Source organism: Sturnira hondurensis, unplaced genomic scaffold (assembly GCF_014824575.4).
Source record: "Sturnira hondurensis isolate 20B ecotype Veracruz unplaced genomic scaffold, ASM1482457v3 Scaffold0001020, whole genome shotgun sequence".
Classification (NCBI taxonomy): domain Eukaryota; kingdom Metazoa; phylum Chordata; class Mammalia; order Chiroptera; family Phyllostomidae; genus Sturnira; species Sturnira hondurensis.
The window spans coordinates 1705368-1719214 of record NW_028073651.1 but is presented as its reverse complement, the minus strand read 5'-3'; the positions used below and the strand labels follow the sequence as shown (position 1 = coordinate 1719214).

The window sequence follows — 13847 nt, the reverse complement described above, 5'->3', positions numbered from 1 at the left end:
TGAATTACAGAGAGGAAAAACAAGAGAAGGAAGGATAAAGAGAAGGCCGCCCTGTAAAGAGATGTCTGCAATCGAGCACAATACCCTATCTTCTTGAACTTCTCAGAGGCTGGTAGCATAGCGGATTTCACTGACCTGACCCCACAGCGAATACTTAACTTCCCATTTGAGAATAACAATCCCTAGTAACTGAGCACTCAGACCGTGGCCATGTGTCATGAGAGAAAAAGTGACTGAGGCCTCAGTCCCAACACTGAATACCAAACAGGTCCCAACAACTGCTGTTTGGCCAATGACCTACAACACTGAGATGTGAGGCACTTACTGACCAGACCCTAAAAGTAACTGCTACCTGGAGGCAAGTTACAAAACAACAGGTCAACAGCTCCAGTGACTCGGAATTCCGCCCTGCTGCCCTCCTGGCGCCCTGTCATGCTGGCTTACCTAAACAGTCAATTTGAGCAAATTGTTCTCTTTCCTTCTCCCAGAAAACTGAAAGGCATTCCAGCTTCACAGTTTCCACATTCATTCTTGGCATTTACTTCTCCAAAAAAATCTGGAATTGCAACACAAAAAGCCTTGTGGCAGGCAGAGTATATTTTTAGGCTTATTTATAGACATGAACTCAAATTACAATAAATGACTTGTCCAAGGTCGCACAGATGGTGAGAAGCAAAACCAGAAAGGGTTCTTTACATCACTTAAGAAAATCCAAGAATTGAAGGCCTGAAGGACTCCAAGACTTTAACTTCTCCTGGTTTCCCTAAAAAATTCTTAGCTTTATTTTGACTAATAATGCCCTCCTCTTGACATGTCTAGGATAAATGTGACAAGTTTGCAGAACACACGGCGGGGGAGGAACAAAACAAAAAATCCTGTGGCGCTTCCAAAGCTATTTCAATTTCTTCCTAATGTCTGACTGTAACCCCCAATACTGCATTTGAATACCACTCTGTCACTCTTCCCCATGAAAGGAATTACCAGTAAATATATACATATATATATATGCAAATGTCTTGTTAAGTAACAATAAAAACAAACAAGGTAAATTTTTAAAATCTCCAAATTATTTCTTACATAAGATAAAACATGAACTTGGACCACTTTCTTAAAAGGTTCTTTCCCAAGATGAAATCTATCTTCCTAGTCAATGCATTCTTGAGTTGAAATGTTTAGCCGCACTTAATTCTTTAAGATAAGATCAAGAAAGAAATCAGGCCACTGGTCTTCTGCATTTTTTACTTTCTGGTACAGAAACAGGGTGTTCCTTGTGCTACCTGTAAGGGAAGAATTGCTTTTGTTTTCTAAACGGTGTACAGCGTTCAGAGAGGAGACCTGTTTTGTATAACCGGTACTCTAAACACTGCAGACGAGCAAAGGGTGGTTGAATGTGAGGAAAAACATATTTATCCTCTAGAGCTACAAAGAACGAGTGTGCTCCCTCTTCTGCTTAATAGCCCTTAATTATTTAAATAACATTAGATATATTAAATAAATAGACGTATTTAAATCTCATTTTTCAAAGACTTTTGGCTCATGAAAGGGAAGATATAACTAATTTCATGGCCAGTCCTGATTTTGATAATATACTAATAGCTTCTTTCTCTTAAAACAAGTACAGCAGGAGAGGGAGGAACCTTCCTGAAAAGAGAACTTAGGGTTTAGCTAGAGCCATCAGCGGCGAAGCAGACTCCAGCTCTCCCCAATTCCAAACGGTGTAAAGCACACCAGAGAGGTGACGAGAGCAAGAGCTCAGGGCAAAGGCTCAGAACCAGCCCACCTCAGGAACCTACCAGCCCTATGGCCTCGGGCTAGTCCCTATGGCCTCGGGCTAGTCCCTATGGCCTCGGGCTAGTCCCCTCTGGAAGCCTCAGTTCCCTCAAGAAAATGAAATACCACCTGCTCGGGGGTTACTGCNCCAGCTCTCCCCAATTCCAAACGGTGTAAAGCACACCAGAGAGGTGACGAGAGCAAGAGCTCAGGGCAAAGGCTCAGAACCAGCCCGCCTCAGGAACCTACCAGCCCTATGGCCTCGGGCTAGTCCCTATGGCCTCGGGCTAGTCCCTATGGCCTCGGGCTAGTCCCCTCTGGAAGCCTCAGTTCCCTCAAGAAAATGAAATACCACCTGCTCAGGGGTTACTGTGAGGAGGATATGAGGGAACACTCAGCAGTCTCCTGGTACACAATAAGCATAATTTTGTTATTAACTTGCTGATACCGCTAATAATTCCATTGTTGTTCTGAGAAAGGGTAACTGCCTCACCTTCTAAGGTCAGAGTCCAATGGGTCTCTACTAATTGCTTGTTTTTCAGCTCCATTTTTCCTTCATACGATAAGAAAAACCAAATACAACTACACTGCAAAAAGATATTTTTTTCTGAGTCAAAAACAGTATAATCTTTGTGGAAAACTCAAAGAAAAAATTTCTAATCATTCGAAATTCAACAGCACAGAGATTAATACTAATAGCACTTTGGTGTATTTCTCCTGCTTTTCCATATACACGTATATGGAAATATATTTATTAATATTATATATATATACTAAAGATTTTATTTACTTTCAAAGAGAGGGCAAAGGAGGAAGAAAGAGAGGGAGAGAAACACTGAAACATCGATCAGCTGCCTCTCGCACACCCCCCACTGGGGACCTGGCCCACAACCCAGGCATGTGCCCCGGCCAGGAATGGAACCGTGACCTCTCAGTTCTCAGCTGACATTCAATCCACTGAGCCACGCCAGCCAGGGCTCCCCATATACATTTTAAAATAACTGAAATCTTACTATTTGTAGTTCTATATCCTGCTTTTTTCTCATACTTAATTTTTTTCCTATGTACCTTCCCATGTCAAGAATTCTCCAAAACATCCTATCTTAATGAGGCCATACTCTTCCATAAAGCAGTCATTCCCCTAGAGCAGTGACTTTCAACCTTTTCTAGCTCATGGCACACACAAACTAACTCTACCAGGGTCCTGCCGCACACCAAAAAATGTATTGTTTTTTGCCAGTCTGAAAAAAAAAACCAGGTACAATTTTGATTCATTCACACTGGACAGCTGTTGCTGTGTGGGCTGTTGTCACTTTTTTTCTTTGACAACCTAAGGGAAAAGAGGTCAGTGCCCCTGAGTACACAGTCAGGTATTGCATGTTTAAGAATTCTTGCAGCACACCAGTTGAAAATCACTGCCCTAGGGCTAAAACTTTTGCAGTACATTGTTTCTTTTATTTTTCATACACATCACAAAAATTAGCATCTTTGTATACAATCTTCATTCTCATCTCTATTTCTTGATCCATACAGATTCCTATAAGTAGATCAAAAACTGTATATCTCTTAAAACACGGCCAAACAACTTTCCAGAAAGTTCCCACAGTGTACACACTGTGATACCATCAGCAGTAACCGAGAACAGCGGGAGTGACAACACAGATAGGGAAGATCTGTTCCGATAAGGAAGATCTGTTATCAAAAGAATGCTTTTGACACTAGCGGCAATTTGTACCAGATCGCTATTATCCCACCCTTTATCAGATATGCGATCTTGAACAAATTTGGAAAAGTTATAAATTATCATTTTACACACTCATATTTGTGCCTTCCAAATAGAGACTCTCAAATAACTTTCAACTTATTAAGAATTGTGTGGAAAAGGAAATTATGCCCCATCATATGAAAGAAGGGTTTGTACAACATGTAGAAAATTCAAAGATGCACACTTCAGATTTATGCACTTTTCTACATGCAAGTTGTACTTTAAAAAAAATAAATGAAAGGGAAAAATGTTAAAAGGAGATCTGTACACAAGAAAATATATGTATTCCTTGTATACACACACTACTTTAGTGAACGCTGCCATTTTTAAGCCTCTGTGGCTGTTCACTAATTCTGGACATATGCCAACAGCTGAGACTCACTCCTGAAGCAGTCAGGGGCCCTTTCCCCTTTTTCCTCTTTTATCAGAGGTTTTATCTACATTCCTCAACTGACTGACCAATCAGAGGAAGAAATGTCCTGCGGGCCGGCAACATTAAAAAAAGTATTCAATGATTTCAGGCCATTAAAAATGGCACCACAAAAGCAGCATCGCCCAGCCTTCCCACCTACAGATTTAATAGACATTTTCGAAAACTAAAGGCCAGGTGCTACTTTTATTGCCATGCGTTCAGGTACTACCCCATCCTAGTGAACAATTCCCTTCCAGTGAAAGCCACTCTAGCTGAGGATGCAGATTTCAAGAATCTAATAATCTTGTATTAATGCAGTACTGACTTTCATTTGTACACAATCAATTTGTTACTGAACAAAGAATCCTTTTTAATTGCCTGTGGCAATTAAGGGTAATCATTTTCCTTTGTCTTATTCAGGAGTAGTGCAGACTGAAATAGACGAAGCCATGGTTTTGACCTTTCTTTAAAGGAAGATAGGGAAAATATAATGTAACAATATATATTTTTTTAATTTTACATTTCAGGAAGCTGTTAGCTGAAGCTGGCCAACATGCCCCCAACATTATTTAATGACTTCTGAATTGCAGTTTTTTGAAAAAGGCCATAGTGAGCTCCACACAAATAAGTCAAGGAACAAAGTGTATTTTCATCTAGACATTTCTAATTGCCTAGAGTTTTCTCAAAAGAAGAAAATCTCTCAATTCAGAGGCACTCAGATAATTTCCTATTTGCCAAAGAAAATATAGATTTAAGAGCTGCTCCATGACCAAACATTTCTATCTTCTTTCTTGATGATGCTTCATGGCTGAAAGTACCTGCTTCTCTAATATATCAATTTAATGGTGTTTCTTAATATCAGAGAAGCAAATAAACAAAAACTAGATTGACAGATGCCAAAAGTTATTTTCAAGAATTCTTCATAGATGGCCCTGGCTGGCGTAGTTCAGTGGATTGAACACAGGCCTGCTAACCAGAGGATCGCAGTTCCATTCCGAGTCAGGGCACATGCCTGGGTTGCGGGCCAGTTCCCAGCAGGGGATGCATGAGAGGCAACCATACATTGATATTTCTCTCCCTCTCTCCTTCCCTTCCCCTCTAAAGACAAATGAATAAAAGTTTTAAAAAAATTTTTTTAAAAGAATTCTTCGCCCTGGCTGGTGTAGCTCAGTGGACTGAGCCCGGGCCTGTGAAGCAAAGGGTCGCCGGTTCGATTCCCAGTCAGGGCACATGCCTGGGTTGCAGGCCAGGTCCCCAGTGGGGGACCCATGAGAGGCAACCACACATTGATGTTTCTCTCCCACTTTCTCCTTCCTATCCTCTCTCTCTAAAAATAAATAAATAAAATAAAATAAAATAAAACAACTCTTCATAGATGAAGCCTGATAAAGCACTATACCAAAACTTAAATAGAATTAAACTTTTAGGAAGGCCCTGTCCGGGTAGCTCAGTTGGTTAGAGCATTGTCTCAATACACCAAGGTTGTGGGCTCTATTCCCGGTCTGGGAACACAGAAGAATCAACCAATCAATGCCTAAATAAGTGGAACAACAAATCAATGTTTCTCTCCCTCTCTCCCTTCCTCTTTCTCTAAAATCAATAAATTTAAAAAATTTGTTAAAGAAATAAACTTTAAGAAAGATGAATATGAATGATTTGTTTGCATTTCTTAATAAAAACAATTCAAGTGCTATTCAAACCATTGCTATTTAAGAGCCTGGGTTAACAATGACTCAGCTTAAAAAATTCTGTATTATTTTCATTATTTTTTTATTTATTTATCCTCACCCAAGGACATTTTTTCATTTCACAGAGGGTAAGGGGAGGGGTGGGAGAGAGAGAAACATTGATGTGAAAGTGAAACAGCAATTGGTTTGCCTTCTTGCATCTACCCCGAGCTAGGATCAAACCCGAAACTTGGTTATGTGCCCTGACTGGGAATCAAACCTGTGACCTTTCGACCTATGGGCCAATGTTCCAACTAACTGAGCCACATCAGAAAGGGCTCCATATTATTTTCAGAAGTGTGTGGTTTTAGTTATTTAGTTAGTACAGTCTGGATGTCCCTTTCCCCCTAAATTATAAACTGCTTTTCATGCAAATGGCCAAGAGGCTGTTTATTTTGCATTTGAAAAAGTACACAACGAAGGTAATCTAAGTTCATTTCACTGCACCCTCCAGGAAAGAGCCCTACCCGCCTTCAGGGTTACAGAATATAACTTAAAAAGGAGGTGGTCAGAGTAGCACCAGGAAGCCAGTCCAAGCTCCAACTTGGAATGTGACCCAGGACAACGAGCATCTACAATCCGCTCCACAGCGCACTACACTTCAGACTAGGAAATGTGAAATATGAAAAGGAGAAGCAATCTGTCCAATGTTCCAACTAATTGAGATAAAGCCTACACCAGAGGGTCTCCCACCCGTATGTCCAGTAGTCTTTCAGCCATGACAGGAAGCCTGCTACCATGCCCCTTCTGCAAGCCTTCCACTTCCCCATCTGTAAAGGAGGAGGGAGGCCAGATGCTGATTTTCAAATTGTGTTGCTCCAAACCCAAGGGATTTCTGCTAGTCAACTTCCTTTCCCTCTACGCAGAGAAATCTCCAAGTCTGTCTCTTTTATATAGTGTGGAAAAGGTAACTGAAAGAACTGGAGGAGATGATCCATAAAATGCCCACTGACTGGGTAAATTAAGACTGTTTAGCCCACCAGGCAGTGAATGGCACTACAGCAGGTCACAGGAAGGCCCTGGCAGTGGCCTAACGCCTCTCGGAACACCACGGCAGACAGGACAGGAAAGCGGAGGAGACTGCAGAGGGAAAACCACTCTTCAACTGTGCTGACCTGGTACGTTTTCCAAACACGTAAGGACTGACCAAATACCTGTGACACTGCGGTTTATGGTCATTTGTGCAACCCTTACTCTTCCCAGACTGCCCTTTGCTGAGAGCCAACATCAAGCCCATGGATCCAACTTGGACAACTCCTTCCATGTGTCAAGGGTGAAAAGGAACAAATTTATTTCTTGTTGTCCTAAATGTATCATGCCAAGGAAAAAAGAGGCAATGAAAGGGAGGGTCACAGCCATAAAGAAAGGGTAAAAAAAAAGTCATCTATCACCACTACCTCCTGCTCCACACCCCAACCCAACAACTGGCACATTCACTGTTAGGGAAGGCCAAGGCTACCACCTCAGATTTTCTGTAGCACCCAATTCTATCACCAAAGCAAGTATTGGTAGTGGGATTAGAGTCTCTACTACCACCAAAGAAATCCTGCATCTTCAGACCATCAGATACCAGGTAGGGAGAAAAACCAGCTCTTTGTTCTTCTGTCTCCTTGCTCCCTATAACGTAAACTTAGGCCTTGGGCATGCAGAAACTTTCTATCCTTCCAGTGATGTTAAAACTCTGGAACACAAATTTAAGTGGTACTGCATACACAGTTATTTTTATTCTTAATTAGCTGCCACTTTCACATTAAGAACTTTTTTTAAAAAACTGTTTATACCCAGCATGGGGGATGTGAATTCTAAAATTCAGGGAATTAATCACAATTCACAAGGCCAAAATTCAGATATGAACAGAAACCAGCAGAAATGAATCAAAATTCATTAAGTCAATAATGGTGAAGACACATGCCATACATAATCAGAATTACCAGCCTCTGCTTGTCAGAAAATGCAAAGTTCTAAGAAGTTAGAAGCTAAAAGAGCCATATGGATCTACTATCCAGCCCTGCTCGTTGTCTTACGTACAGATGCCCTAACACGTTTTCAGTCAATGGTCCAATTCTGTAGATGACAGTAAATATATTTTTCTTTAAGACTTTATTTATTTTTAGAGAGAGGGGAAGGGAAGAAGAAAGAGAGGGAGAGAAACATCAATGTGTGGTTGCCTTTCACACTTCCCATCTGGGGACCTGGCCTGCAACCCAGGTACATGCCCTGACTAGGAATCGAACCGGTAACCCTTTGGTTCACAGGCCAGTGCTCAATCCACTGAACTACATCAGCCAGGGCTTTTTTTCCCCCTCTAATGTGTTCACATAGAACTATTTTTAAATAAGTGCTGAAGTAAATAAAATTTGATCATAGCTCAGTTAAGAAATAAAAGTCCTTAAAGTAAATGCTCCTTCACAGCTGGATGAATGCTTTAATATGCAACTGCCCTAGGCCAATTCCTAGGGGGGGAAATCAGGCTTTTGATTTACTTAAGAAATAAAATAAACCTAGAACATGCAAAAAAGTTCATTCCCTCTCCTAAATTAAAGAAGGAAAATGGTCGGAAGGGTTTTCTGTAAAATCCACCTCTTCCTCTGCATTAATTTCCTAAACCCCACCTCAGTGTGAGACCACTGAAGAAAACAGCTCAAGGAAAGGTAGCAAAGGTACATTTCCCGGGTAGTAAGACCAAAATCCAATCAAATCAGCCAGTTCCTGGCACCTGTTTCTCATCCTATCAAATCAGATCACTCAAAAGTCTTGGGGAAGGTCAGAGCCCACGCACATAAACCCTTGTGCACCAGTGAGCCCCCTTCCCCACAATCCAGCATGGACCTGCACAGAGGGACTCAGCTCCTGTGGGTGAGAGCGCCTGCAATACCTGAGGGCAGGAATGAGCGACACCTGGCACTCTCTCTTTCAACAAACAACCGCAAAGAGCTTTCCAAAGTCAGGCCTTCACTATTTTGAAGACCAGGAAGCTGGAGCCTTCCTGGGGCAGAAGTGAAAAAGAAATAAGCCCACTTTCCCCCACCCTTCCCAAAGGTTACACTGCAAACCAGAGGCAATTAGGGAGCGGGCAAGACTCTCCTACGGACCCAGACCAGTGAAACACCAAGTGTATCCATAACACCTGGTGAAATTGGGGAGAACTTGAGAACTGGCTATTCCCCAGCCAAGGGTAAAAAATAGATATTACTTGTCAACTGGAAACAAAACAAAAAAGCATACTCCTAAATTCTCCCAAGGAGTGCTGGCTTGGAGGTGGAAGAGGGAGAGGGTACAACTGTCTCTTTACAATAGATCAGAGAAGAGAGGAGGGAAAGGGAGAAAGAGAAGCAAGACCTGTGAGCAGCTGCACTCTCTTCTGAAGGACACAAAGCATCAAAGCCCAGGGAACTGAAGGGGCTAGGGGGCAAAATGGGAGAGGAAAAGAAAATGCGGCAGTGGAAAGAGATCTACCCCCTGCACCACTAACATGGTAAAAGGGGATGGGGGGGACACTCCCAGACTCCAGAGGGCAGTAACCAATCAACCGGCCCCCACCTATTTACCCAGCTCTAACAGGATCCCTCAGGATAAAACTCTCAGGATCAGGGAGCCTAGGGAATCCACAGTCTAAATCAGAGCCTAGAAAACCCTAGGCCCAACCCTGCCCCTTCCTCTCCGAAGTTGAGAGGATGGAAACTAGAGGAAGGCATGCCCGAAGAGGGGGAACACTCAGTAAGGAAGGGGCGGGTCAAGGGAGGGGAGCTTGGAGAAGCAAGTCTGATAGAAAGTAAATGGGAAGAGAAAGAGCCTGGCAGGATACAAGGGGAAAGAAAAGAGGAGGGAGAAAAGAAGTCAATGAGGAACAGAATTGGGGGAGGTGTTTCAAAAGGGAGAAAAGAATCCACCCAAGAACTCAGGAGGCTCTAAGAGGGGGATCTGAGGTGGGGAGGCGGGCGATGGTAGGAAGGAATGGTTGAGAAAGCATCTCTAATAATGGGCAGAATTGGGGGAAGGACTCAAAAAAGAGGTAGAAGACAGGGCAAAGTGGAGAGGATGAACACAAGAAAGGAGAGACGGCGGGCTGAGAGGTGAATCACAACAGTGGGGGGAGAGGTCAGGCAGTAATCTTCGAGCTGAGAGGCAACGGAGGTGGGAGGTAGTTCCAAGAAGACCAGGGTTAAAGAGGACCACTCTGAGACAGAACAGCAGCAGAAAAAGTTGAACTGAGTCCAAAAAAATAGGTGAGCAAGTGGACAGCTCCAAAGGGACAGAGCTGGGAGGAAGACATTAACTAGAAGACAGAAAGAAATACATGAAAGAGCAGGTGCAAAGAGGATTTGGGCGGAGGTCTGTGAGATGAGGAATGGGAAAGAAAGGGGGTGATGGGTCAGAGAGAAGTTACTGATGCATTAATGGGGTAAAGGGCAAATCTAAGAAGGGCCAAAATGGAGACAAGAGGACTTGGAGCAAAGGGGCTAGAAAGAGGTCTGAAGCAGAGAACTGAAGGCGAGACAGGTCAAAGAAAAGAGGAGCAAATGAAGGGAATGGCTCAAAGGTGCCAATAAGGAGGTGGGAAGAGAAAACCTGAAGAACACTGGGACAGACCGAGTCCTCAGGGCAGCTCCGAGGCTGCAGAGGGGCGAAAAGACAGCAGAGAAGCGAATGGCAGAAATGAGAGACCTGCAGGGTCAGAGACCCGGAGGAGGCTGCTTCAAGAAAGGCAGAGTCGGAAAGCAAGCAGGTTAGGGGGTACAGCAAGAGCTGAGATCAGGCAAGGGACAGAGCTGGGAGGCAGAAAAGTCTGGAAGAGAGGAACGGGTCTGAGTGGCAAAGAGAAGCAAGACCTGAGAAGGGGAGAAGACAGCATGAGGGAGCAGGTGGCAGAACCACGGTATCTAAGGAAGGCTCAGGGAGCCCAGGGGCACCCCTAGGATGCAGCAGGTGCTGCATGTGCAGTGGGCAGCAGGGCCCAAGACAGAGGTGAAATTAAGTCCAAGGAGAAGACCTGGGTCAGCAGTGCGAGACTAACAGGGTCTCTAAGGAGGTGGAATCGCAGGTCCTAGAGGGACAGCTCCTGAGGGTGCAAGATTCTGAAAGGAGGAGTAAGAGCAGATGGGTCAAAAAAGAGGGCAGATCCAAAGAGGGCTAAGAGCGGAATCGGAGAGGAGGCAGAAGAGTCAGGAATCTCAAAGTGGGGATCCAGCATTAAGGGATGCAGAAGGGTCGCTGAGGTAGTGGGTCCCATGAGCACTGCAGAGGCCAGGAGGGGGCGAAGAAGGAAGGGGGGCGCAGAATTGGGAACAGAGTGGCTGAAGTGCAGGGGTGGACGAAGCGGATACCGAGATCCCAATCGGAGGGTGGGGGCAGAAGCGGAGACAGCAGGGTCGGGGCAATTAGGGGCATCTCCAAAGGACCGGCGGACCCCGGGAGTCGGGCCGCAGTAGGAAGCTGCGGGGCCCACTGGGCCCGGGGGGCTGGGGGGCCGCTCCCTCCCCTCCCCCTCCGGCTCCTCCATTGTTCGCGGGCTCCGGGCCCCGCGGTCCCCGCCTCCCCCAGGACCCCGCAGCGGGGCGGCGCCCGGCCTCGCTGCCGGGGCCCGCGAGCTCGCGCACTCACCAGCTGGGTGCCCTCAACGCGGCCCCGGCCTCCGGGATCCCGGCAGCGGAGACGGCGGCCCCGGCGCCATGTTCTGCTGCTCCTGGTCTAGCGGCGGCTGAGGCGGTGGCGGCGACTCCGGCGGCGGGGGGCCGGGTGGACCCTCCCTCGCGGACTCCCTCCTCCGCCTCCTCCACCTCCTCCTCCCGCCGCGCCGCGGCTCTCCCTCGGGGCCGGGGGGGCGGGGAGGGGAAGGGGGAGGGGCGGGAACCAGGGGAGGGCGGACCAGCCTCGCTCGCTCGCTCCCTCCCTCCCTCCTTCGCAATGGCGGCGGCGGCGCCCCTTTCCTGCGGCCGCCGCTCCCTCGCGCGCGCGCCCCCTCACTACTGCGCGTGCGTGGCGCTGGGACCGTTGCAGGATAACGGCCCCTGGGCGCGCGCCGCGAGGGGACAGCCGGCGCGAAGTAGGGTGAGAAGCGAGAGCGCGTGCGTGCCTGAGGGACTCACTGCCACCGTCGCGGCGTGTGGTTGGGAACGGCCGCGGAGGGCGCAGTGCGCGTGCGCCCCAAGAAAATGCCACTACTGCAGTGAATGCGGCTCGAGCTGGTGCTGGAGGCGACCCGCGACGGGGCAGCGTGGGGTGGGCAAGTGCGCATGCGCGGCGAGGGCTGCCAGCCGCAGCAACTACTAACACGAGGCGAGGGAGTGGCAGGCCGGAGGCGCGCGCGTCCGAAGCAGTCTATCCCCTTCCTCGCTCCGGCTCTTAGAGAAAGCGGGAGCGGAGAGGCCCGTTCTGCGGGGGCGGGGGCTAGGGGCGCGATTCCGCTCGCGCGGGACCTGACTGGCCAATGGGAGGCCAGGGAAGGTGGGTTTGCCGCGCGAGCTGCAGCCCCCCGGATAACGGAGGAGGAGAGAGGGAAAGACGTAACGTGGGGCGGTGGGGAGGGACTTAGAAGGAGGGAGTGCACCCTGCAAGGAAGTTGACTGGGGAACCCGGGGACGCGTGGCCCTCCTCAGCCCAGTCCGAGCCCCACAATTCGTCATTGCCGAAGAAGGGGCAGGGCTGGGGAGCGCGTGCTCTTTGCCCTGGCAGTGAAGGAAATCTGCAGACAACGCGCCCGGTCTGGTTGCTGTGGTCGCCAGAAACCCGGGAGGCGGGCGAGGGCCCAGTCCTGACGGCTCCCTGGCCTCCAAATCAGCATTATACGAATGACTGCAAGTGTCAGTTTGGGCAGCTGGAGGGGGAAATAGTAGTCATGGGAACAATAGTAGTCGCTGTGACACCTGAGTTCCTCCGAAGTGAAGATGGGTTCCTCGGACCCCTCCGGAAGCCAGTCTCTTCATCTATAAAATGGAATAAGCATCTTATCTTCCTGGTAGAGGTGCTGCGAGAATTAAATGAGTTATATGTGTAAAGCGCCGAAAATCATTCCATAACGCTATAAGCGATGATACAATTACATGCACTCAAGTTTTAAAACCTCCCATTAAATAAAAGTTTTCTGATTACTGATCACGGTTGTTTCCATGACCTTTTTCTTTTTTAACTTTGCACTTATTAATGCATGAAATCTGATTTTTAGATGTTCGTGACTTTTTAAAAGTTTGTTTTAAACTCTGGGAACCTGCCCTGGCTGGTGTGGCCCAGTGGATTGAGCGCCAGCTGTGAATCAGAGGGTCGCTAGTTGGATTCCCAGTCAGGGCACATGCCTGGGTTGCTGGCCGGGTCCCCAGTGTGGGGCGTGCAAGAGGCAACCACACTTTGATGTTTCTCTCTCTTTCTCCCTCCTTTCCCTCTCTAAAAAAAATAATAAAGTCTTTAAAAAATAAATAAATAAATAGCCCTGGCTGGTGTAGCTCAGTGGATTGAGCACAGGCCTGTGAACCAGATGATCGAGGTTCGATTCCCAGTCAGGGCACAAGCCTGGGTTGCAGGCCAGTTCCCAGAGGAGGACACATGAGAGGCAACCATACATTGATATTTCTCTCCCTCTCCCCTTCCCCTCTAAATATAAATAAATAAATAAATTTAAAAATAAACACGAGTAAATAAATAAATAAATTCTGGGAACCAAACAAATACGTGGGCTAGATTTTCTCCAGGCTGTCACTACAAACCCTGTTTTGTAAGTGACTTTGCGATTACCTGAGGAAACACTAGAGAGACTGGAGAGAGGGGACACCAAATTCTCCTACCTCCAGTTAATGTCTTTATAATGCCCATGCAGTGTTCCATGTCCTTCCAACCTTGGGAAATGCGTGAACTGACAGCACCTAGAGAAGAGAGAAGGCAGGGCTCACTCAATGGACATAGATGTCCCCTTCCCTGTTTTGAAGCCCATCAACTCCACCTTACCCTTCAAGTCTCAGCTTGAAGTCACCTCCTCAGGATGACCTCCTGGATTTGTACTGACCCTTCATTCTTTGATAAAAATGGGCACTTTATGCTAGGCAACATTCTAAGCACTTTAAACAACTCACTTGATCCTTCACAACACTTTTGAGTAGGTTATCTTTGTTATTCTACTAAACGATGGCACAGAGAGGTTACACAGCTAGTAACTGGTGGATTTGCGATTCAAACCCAAACAATT

At 46.7% G+C, this 13847-nt stretch overlaps 1 protein-coding gene across 1 annotated transcript in view; it reads right to left on the bottom strand.

The window, feature by feature from the left end:
• The window catches only part of ARHGAP35 (Rho GTPase activating protein 35), a 115157-nt gene extending 103190 nt beyond the window's left edge, over positions 1-11967 (bottom strand). The window contains exon 1 of the mRNA XM_037059265.1: positions 11276-11967. The gene's annotated coding sequence lies outside the window, so the exon portion shown is untranslated. The remainder of the gene's footprint in view (positions 1-11275) is intronic.
• Between the last annotated feature and the right edge of the window lie 1880 nt (positions 11968-13847).